Source organism: Tamandua tetradactyla, chromosome 5 (assembly GCF_023851605.1).
Source record: "Tamandua tetradactyla isolate mTamTet1 chromosome 5, mTamTet1.pri, whole genome shotgun sequence".
Taxonomy (NCBI): Eukaryota; Metazoa; Chordata; class Mammalia; order Pilosa; family Myrmecophagidae; genus Tamandua; species Tamandua tetradactyla.
Window position 1 is genome coordinate 116,928,331 of NC_135331.1, and position 10,133 is coordinate 116,938,463.

Sequence of the window (10,133 nt, forward strand, 5' to 3'; positions counted from 1 at the left end):
TAGATGGGTAGGGTTATTAGTCGTAGTGACTAATGGCGTTTAACATCTTTTTCACGTGCTTATTTGTTATACATATAGCTTCTTTGATGAAGTGTCTGTTCAAATCTTTTACCCATATAAAAAATAATTTGTTTCTTCTCTCTTTCTCTGTTTCTCTTAAACATTTTATAGTAGTAACATACAACACAAAATTTCCCATTTTAACACATTTTCAAGTGCACAGTTCAGTAATATTAATTACATTCACAATATTTGCTACCATCACCACCATCCATTACTAAAACATTTCCATCACCTCAAACAAATGTCTGTACCCATTAAGCGATAACCCCCTCCCTACCTTTACCCAGCCCCTGTCAATTTATATTCAATTATCTGTCTCAATTTTGCCAGATTATCTGCCATTTTAAAACAATGATCACCTTCCTCCCAGTTTGCAATAATACATGCCTCATTTCTCAGTTACTAGGCTTCTAGAGCCTCATCAGAAGTACCTTTAGAGTCCACATTTCTACCAACCATCTCTTCAAAGCATTCTAGGCCTTCTCTATCAAGTTCCTCACAAATTCTCCAAAATCTTCCCCTTATCCATTTAAAAGGCTGTTCCAACATGTTTGGTATTTGCAAATTGCAAGAGCACCCCACTTCTGGTACCAAAATCTGTTCTAGTTTGCTAGCTTCTGGAATGCAATATACCAGAAATGGAATGGCTTTTAAAAAGAGGAATTTATTAAGTTGCAAGTTTACAGATCTATGGCCATGAAAATGTCCCAAATAAAGCAAATCTATAAAAATGCCTCCAAATTAAGGCACCAACAAGAGGTTACCTTCACTCAAGAAAGGCCAATGAAGTTCAGGGTTTTTCTCTCAACTGGAAAAGCACATGGTAAACACTGTGACATCTGCTAGCTTTGTTTCCAGGTTTCTTATTTAGTGAAGCTCCCCCAGGGGCATTTTCTTCATCTCCAAAGGTCTCTGGCTGCATGGGCTCTCAGTGGTTCTTGTGGCTATCTCCTCTCATGCCTCTGTTGCTCTCTCCAAAATGTTTCCTCTTTTAAAGAATTCCGGTAAACAAATCAAGACCTATTCAGAATGGGTGAAGTCACACCTCCCTCTAATCAAAGGTTAATACCCACAGTTGGGAGCACCGCATCTCTGTGGAGATAATCTAATCACGTCTCCAAACTAAAGTGCTCAATAGGGATTAAAAGAAAGGCCTGTCCCACAAGATTGGATCAGGATTAAAACATGGCTTTTCTAGGGTAAATAATTCTTTCAAACCAGCACAATGACTGAGGCAGAGAATGTCTGAAGGAATAATAAAGGATTTATTGCTTTATGTTCTTTACTGTATTTCACATTTACTTTTCCTTTCCTTCCCACTCTTATCCAAATCATCAGTAAGTCTTTTTTTTTTTTTTTTTTTTTGGCATACATGTGCCTTTACTGGGAGCAACAGGTGGGATGCCTCTGTTCTAGTTTGCTAGTTGCCAGAATGCAACACACCAGAGACAGATTGGCTTTTAATAAAAAGGGATTTATTTTGTTAGTTCTTCAGAGGAAAGGCAGCTAACTTTCATCTGAGGTTTTCTTATGTGGGAAGGCTCAGGGTAATCTCTGCTGGCCTTCTCTCCAGTCTTCTGGGTTCCAACAACTTTCCCTGGGGTGATTCCTTTCTGCATCTCCGAAGGCCTGGGCTGAGCTGTGAGTGCTGAGATGAGGAATGCCGAGTTGCTTGGGCTGTGCTACGCTGTGCTCTCTCATTTAAGCACCAGCCAATTAAGTCTAATGTGTGCCTGTTGCATTGAATGACATTAGACGACTACAGATGCCTCCTAGATGACTACAGATGTGAATCAGCAACAGATGAAGTTCACGTACCATTGGCTCATGTTCACAGCAACAGAACTAGGTGCCTTCACCTGGCCAAGTTGACAACTGTATCTATCTACCACGGTCTCCAACAACAGTAAAAAAGGTTAATTTACAAAAGCACTGGAGTTGGTGAAGCTGCCTGGTTGATACCCTTGGGAGCTCATATGTAGATGCCAACCCAGAGCAGCAGGAAGACTACTCCAAAGTCCATGAAGGGTGAGGCCACCAAGGAGATGTAGATATCCCAAGTGTACTAGGTGGAGGTTACCTCATAAACAAGGCAGTGAAGAACATGCCAATGGCCAACAGCACCCTAGTCACATGGGGGAAGACAGCTGGGCTCACTGGGTTGGCATATGTGCTAGTGGTCTTGAGCTCTGTTTTGCTTGGCACAAGGAACAAAGCCATTCCACCCAGAAAGTCTTTTAATTCTTCTTACAAAACACATCCCAAATCTAACCAGTTTACCACCTTCATCCCTGCTACCCTGCTTGAACTTACCCTGACCTCACCTTCTCCCTAGCAAACAGTTACCCTGATTTTACTCTTGCATTTCAACATTCTGTTCTTTATATAGCAGTGGGAGTGGTTTTTAAATGTGTCATATCACTCCCCTGGTTAGAACTTTCTGGTGACTTCCCATCGACTGAAAATAAGTTATAAATTGTATCTCAAGGCTTTCCAGGTCCAACAGTATATGCTGTTTTCACCACCACTCTTTCCTCTTCTCTCACCCATTTCCTTCCACTCACTCTGCTTTTTTATTAATCTTGATGTTTCCTAGACACTAAAAGTGTTGCTTTGTTATCCCCTCTACTTGGAATGTCTTGTCCCATTTCATCCTGAAGTGATCTGAATAATTGTACCGCTAATGGAACAAACATATAAGCAGCCAATAAGACTCTGATGAAAGACAACACACATTTACATAGGTAACTGTTAGGCTTTTTAAAGAACCAGTCACAGTGACTTCTAATTATGTATCTTAGAGTAGTTTGGAAATAAGATTGGTTCACTATAATCCTACCATAGGGATAGTCTGTTGTGGAAGGGAAGACATTCCGTGTCTCATGACTGTCTTGGGAGGCTGGTGTTACTGTTTGAACCGTGAATTCCCCAGCATCTGTATTGGTAGAATAAGCATCTGTCATTCCTTCTGTTTCCCTCAGTGTGTTGTCACTTCCACAGTTGGCAATTTCCAGCTTGAATAGGCCTCCTTAGGGATACAGCACCTAACCTTCCTTCCAAGGTCAATTGCAGTTCAGTTGACAGGGGCAGAGCTATTACAGGTACGTTACACAATTTGTTTTTTACTCTGATCCATTTTATGCCATTAATATGGGCATGGCTGTTTGCTAGAAATAGGAGGCTCTGTTCAGAGAGAACATGAAAAATGACCTAGGGAGAAATGGGATCTTTATAACAAAGATATATATCAGTGTAAGAACTTATTAAAAACATACCATTTATAATGCACAAATTGTAGTCATTGCAATGGCCATCATTGCTATTCTGAACTGCTTCTCTAGACTTTCAAAGGAGACTGGTGTCCTCAGACAGTCTCTTTTGTCAATGACGAATTTTTCTTTTTATGTTGCAGTACTATAGGATTTGTTCGTCTGCTTGGTTCAAAGGGCTGCCCTTCTGTTCATCCCTGTTTTCACCAATTTCCATTCTATCTTGTCTCTTCTAAGCCAGGAGTTAATACATATTTTTTTGGAAATAAACCAAACAGAAATTATCTTTATGCTTAGGGGAATTTAAAACTCCCATAAAAATATTAATAAAAATATAATCATTGTAGAATCTGTGTAAAAATCAATTTTGTTTTATGTAAGAGTATCTTGATACTTTGTGTTATGATGGCTAAGAGTGTTATGCAATTGTATAATACTCAGGAAAAGAACAGATTCTAGCTTTGGTGGATTTTTTATACACCTGCATTTAGAGATTTACAAATATTTGGCTTCTCTTTTATAGGGTAGAAATAGCCACTGTGGCATCATTAGAACTAGTTCAACCAACATGCTATAATTGTGTACAAACAGCAGTAGGTAGACTACGCTGGTGACTAAGAATGAGAAGTAGTATTGCTTAATTTGAAGGTAACATCTGTGCTAGTGGCAGTGCGGCAGGCCTACAAACAACAGTAAACAGAGGGAAGATTTTATATAGTATAAAATGAACTGTGGATACTGCTTCAATCTTTTATTATATGCCTTTAAACTGAGGAAGTAATACAACTAGTGACAATGCTTTTCAGGGAAGAATACTTGATTCACAGAGCTCAAGTCTGTCAAGATTTAGATGCTATGTACTTGTGGTTTGGGGCAATGGGAGAATATATGTGGGGTGTGTGTGTGTGTCTATCAGTTTGTCATGGCAAGGGGAGATTTTGATGCAATCATTTTTATATTAAAATGTTTATGGTCTCTCTCATATTGCAGCCAAATATTGAGGTTGACCCATCTCAATTTGTCACCATATAATGAGTTACAACTCAAAAAGTAGCAAATTGCAAATCTGCTCCACCCAAATCATTGCTTGTTATTATTTTTATATTATACTTCCTTTTTGTTACAGAAACATGTATTTTTTTTTAAATAGTGGGTACACAAAATATGAAGACCTAGTCACAATTTTCACATAAGGTCAACTCTGAAAAGTTTTTGGATTGACTGAAGTGAAGTTCAGTAGGCATTAGGGAAAGTTTTACCTCCCTAGAGAAATTCTGAAATTAGGCAATTGCTGATTAGTGTTGGAGAGGATAAGGAGGAGAGGAGCCATTTGTTTCTAGGAGCTGATATTGTTGAACGCAGGCAATATACTAGTCCTACCAGTCAACCTTCCGGTGTTGGTCTGGCTCCTAGACTAACCATTCTCCTTCTGGCACACTCCCTTTCCTTGACTTACAGCTCTAATCAGCCACTGTTTCTTTTTGTCTACTTGTTTTCTTTAATTAATTTATTAATTTTTTCTTTTTTGTTAGCTACTGTTTTTATACTGAGCTCCACTGGGGAGGAGAGGGTTGACCAAAATCAGGATAATTGGCCCCCAGATATTTCAGAGGAGATGGTTGCTTTGATTTCACGATAACTGTATTTAAGTAGCTTCCATTCCAAGGTATTATAGCAGAAAGGGTGAAGAAAGGCACTAAATAAATAATATGTCTTTTTCTATGTCTTCCACATGAGGAATGAGTGGTTCATTCAGGAGAAGTTAGAGGGAGGAAACAGTAGGGCTTCACAGAAAAGGAAGAGTTGAACTGGAGCTTGAATGATAAAAAGTCTGCCAAATGGGATTGGATAATAAGAGACTTCCAAGCAGATGGAGCAGGCGTGAAATATTTACAGAGTTCAGAAAATAGAATCTGGCTATAGGGAGGATTCTGTGGGAAACCTTTGGAGTTTCAATCATTTTTATAGTATCTAGATTAGGTAGTATCTAGATTTTAAAAGACCTTGAAATACAGGGCTAAATAATCTTGGTAAAGGGGAACCATGGAGAGTTTGAGGCAGGGGAGTATTAGAGTGTTAGAGGACACATTTTGTGAATGGAGAATGGAATGATGGGATGGAGGGAGAGCAGACTAGGGCTTGCAATCATGGTCAAGTCCATGGGGATGCCATCACTGGGGATGGAGGGAAGCTACCAGGGAGATGCTGGAGACAGAACCATCAGGACTTGGTGGATGTAAAAAGGAAGAACAGCTGGGGGGGTTTACATCTGTGAAAACTTAAGAACTGGAGACTGTGTAAAAAAAGATTAGGAAATTCATATCTTCAGTTGGGCATGATGAGAACAGACTCTGCTATGCTCCTTTGTATCTAAAAACAATTAAATTTATACTATAGAAACTCCAAAGGTTCAATGCAGTGGTAAAGAAGGATGCCTAGTTCCCCTTTGTCTGCAAATATTTTTAATTGGTTTACCCTACTCTCAAGTATTATATAGGCGAGGAGCTTCCGTCATAATGAAACTCATGCAGCAATTAAAATCAAAGATAAATATTATTTAAACTTGGCTTTTATATGGAATTTTCATTTAAATATGCATTTAAATTAACTCAAGTTATCATTTCAAAGAATCATAACAAAAAACATACTTTGAAGAGCTCTCTACCTACCCCTTATCTAATACAAATCAATTGTAATTTGACTTACACACTTTTAAAAAGTCAAATCAGTATTAAAGTACTTAAATCTTTTGAATATGCAATTCAGAAAGAAATGTCAGTTAATGAAAATGCTTTCCAAGAATCACAGGAGTGAAACATGCTTTCCAAGTTCCAAATTAAAAACAAAACAAAAAACAACTCTTTTAATTCTGAGAACTCATTATTCCGGTTTTTATGAATTTCTGAAGCCTGCAGATTCTCTTTGAGACACAAAAGTGTTTTATGACATCTTTTTCTTAGTCTTAATTAAAACAACATAAAGCTTCATTTTGTTAGTGTTTTAAGATACAAGCTTTCCTTTTTGGAATAGCATTTTATTCCTTGCCGAGTGGTTCCTTTCATAGGTCTTTATAAAAGCAAAGCATGAAAAACAAAATCTTTCAACATTTATCTGGCAGTATTATAAAAAGTCATACATTTTATTGGTTAGTAAAATTCCCACAACAGTTAAATGCCCACGTAACTAGACTTGGAAGTCTTTCTGCTCTTTTTTCATTCACTAAATATTTATCAAGCACTTACTATATACCAAGACTATGATAAATGTTGTCTTCCTTTCTTTCATCCTCTGCCTGCACTTCCTCACTGCCAGTCTCCTTTCAGTTTTTTTCTGGCAATAAAAAGGCAAATAAAGCATAATTTTTGCCTTCAAGGAGTTCAGGGACTATAAACCTGCAGATTGCTCACCCTTGTGATTCTTATGATTTCTTTGTGGTCATGTGAAGTGTATCAATTTTTAAGATTAGATTATTAAAAGTGATTGCAGGAAGATATTGAATATAAAATCTGAATTCTTGTTCCATTTAAATTAGCAAATATCACATTCTCTCTTTGCTTAGGATGTCTCAAAGAAAGAAAATTTTCTTTAACTTTCTCTTAGTTATAAATTAATTTCAAAACTATGAAATTTACTTAAGTTACAAGTTTTCTTTGAATGTGTATTTTTGTATTTGGGATACCAGAAAACTAAGTCTCTTAAGTGGCTTAAGAAAGAAAGGGATTATTTAATTAAAAATGTTTGGATTTAGTAGAGCACAGAGAAATAATAAATAAATGCTACTTGTACCTGTGATTCCAGTAGGTTCTTTCATTCATCGATCAATTTAACTTGTAGCTCTTGAGTCCCAAAATCCTTATATTTGAGACACTGTTGTAGGCCCTTGGGAATTTTTTATGTTACCAAGATGTTTACAATTTAGAAACATAAATTTAAAAAGCAGATGTTACGTAGAGACATGTAGGAGTTGATCTCATTGTGGAACTTGAATTATCAATGTTTAAATGTAGAAACTCTGGTTGTCAAAGATATACCTTTCACTCTGAATTAAAAATCACTGTATTTATCATTTTGCATAATATTTTAAAATATTATCATTTACATTTTTAAAAAGTAGTTCTGAAATAACATGTTATTTTAAATGTTATTTTATATATTTTAACTATTAAATTCCGACTTAAGTATCTTTATTGTCAAGTGGCTATAGTAACTTTTATAACTTTGGATCAGATTGACAAGGTATGCCTGAAATGTTAATCCTTCTACATGTTTAATGATCACTGTACCTGAAAGACCATTTTATGCATTTTTTTTTTTTTAACATAGGCAGACACCGGGAAACAAACCTGGGTCTCCGGCACGGCAGGTGAGAGTTCTGCCACTGAGCAACCATTGCATGCCCTTTATGTCTGTTTGAATTGATTAATTTTAAGTCAGTTTAAATAGACAGAATGTTGGGATTTTCCCTGAATATTATCAATCATCATTTGCTATGCTAAAGATATGAAAATACATAGGAAATTGAATATTTTCTAAGAAAATGTTACCAAAACTTAAATAAAAGCTGATAGCAATAGAAATATTAATAAGGAAATAATGAATTTATCATATAAAAGGCAACTGAGCCAGAAGAATGTAAGAGCAATTTCTACTACAAATAGGGAACAGATAATTGTATTATATATATTATTCTAGAGCAAAGAAAAAGATGGAAAGCTTTCCAATGCTGAAAGGCTTATATATCAATAATACCAAAATTGAGCAAGATTAACACAAAAAGGGGAAAATCACAAACCCATTTTATTTCTGAGCATAATCACAAATACCCTAAATTAAATATTAACAAATCAAATATGCTCAATGTTGAAACATTTTGAACATCGTCATTAAAATCAGAAACCACTAATATTCAACATTGTACAGGAAGTCCTTGCCAATGAATAGAACAAGAAGTAGATCAATGAGTAGATCAAAGACTTAAAGAGACAAAAGTATGAGCATTAGAAAGGAAGAGAGAAAAGAAAACTGAATATTTTCAGACATGATAATTTTTCACCAAAATTTTCAACCCCAAATTTTTAGAGTTTATTAAAGAATCAGGGAAGATGGGCTGTCATTAGATTAACATATAAAAATCAATCTACTTCGAAGTCATCATTTTGAAATGTAATTGATGAAAGGATGTCCTTTATAATAGCTAAAAGAATACCCTTTATAATAGCTAAAAAGCTTAGAAAATCTAAGAATAAATTTAATAAATATGAATTTTCTATGTATTAGTTTTCTACTGCCCCCATAACAAATTACCACAAATGTCGTGGTTTAAAGCACCATGAATTTACTATCATGGTTCTAGAGGTCAGAAGTCCAACACATGTTGTCAAGGCTGCATTCTTTTTGAGGGTTTAGGGCAGAATCTCTTTCATTGCCCCTTCCAGCTTCCAGAGGCCCCCTGTATTCATGACACCTTTCTCATGATCCCTTTCTCCAACTTCAAAGCCTGTGATTGTGTGATCTGACTTTGTCTCTTCTACTCAGACACATCTGCCGCCCTCTTCCATCTATTAAGGGCCCTTGTGATTACATTGGTTCCATTTGAACAATCCAGGTCAATTTCTCAATCTCAAAATTTTTAATTTAATCACATCTGAGAAGTTTATCTTTTCCATGTAAAGTAACATATTCCCTGGTTTTAGGGATTAGGATGTGGACATCTACGGAAGCCCATTATTCAACCTATCACCATCTACGTGAACAACATAGAGCTGTTACAATGTAGTGGTCAAAACTGTTAGCTCTGAAGTCAGACCACCTGAGGGAGAACCCCAATTCCACCACTTAAATCTACTTTTTTTTTCCACTTTAAAACTTAACATACTGGCATTGTGGGATTGGCAATGCATTCTTGACCAAAAAAGGGAAGAGAAATGAAGCAAAATAACGTTTCAGTGCTAAGAGAGTCCAAATAGAGTTGAGAGGTCATTTTGGAGCTTACCTTTATGTAAGCTTCAGCCAGATATTGCAAATTACCATAGTATGCCAAGTCCCAGCCAAAAGTATTCCTGAAAACCTTAAAGAATACCCTGGGCTCTGTCTAAGACTCTATAAAAGTTTTACCTATTAGGCTTATTTTTTCAGAAATGTAAAGCCTCCAGATGGCTCCTATGCCAGATAAGCCCCGAAACCCAGAGGTACCAGTCTCTCCAAGAACATCAATCAGTTTCATTCCTCTACCACATAATGTTGACTCTACTTTTCAGTATGAAGAAGTTTGAATGGTCATTGGCCAAATATTCCTGAAGGTTGACAGAATGGTCAAATGAGAGGGAAGAATTGTAACTGAGAAGTTAGGATTTAATAAATAATTATGATTACTGAATCATTATATAGATATTTCTTTTAAGGTTCTAGTGTATTAGAATAGCCAGAAGGAAATATCTGAAATTATTGAACTTTGATAATGATTGTGTAACTGTATGACTTCCACCTTGTGACCATGTGATTGCAAAAATCTTGTGACTGACACCCCCTTTTTCCATTGTATGGATAGATGGGTAATAAAATAAAGACATGCAAGAAAAAAAATAGTAAGTGGGGATATGGGTGAAAATACCCCATATAAACAATACACAATAATTAATAGTACTACTGCTTCAGTATGCTAAAGCTACCAGAATGCAATATACCAGAAATGGGTTGGCTTTTACAAAGGGGATTTATTAAGTACTTACAATTTTAAGGCTATGAAAGTGTCCCAATTAAGACACATAGAGGAGGATGCATTCTTCGAGGAAAAGCTGCTGG

At 36.2% G+C, this 10,133-nt stretch overlaps 1 pseudogene; it reads right to left on the reverse strand.

Annotated features, from left to right (window-relative positions):
- Positions 1-2,035: 2,035 nt before the first annotated feature.
- Positions 2,036-2,283, reverse strand: LOC143683300 (dolichyl-diphosphooligosaccharide--protein glycosyltransferase subunit TMEM258 pseudogene; annotated as a pseudogene).
- Positions 2,284-10,133: the final 7,850 nt, after the last annotated feature.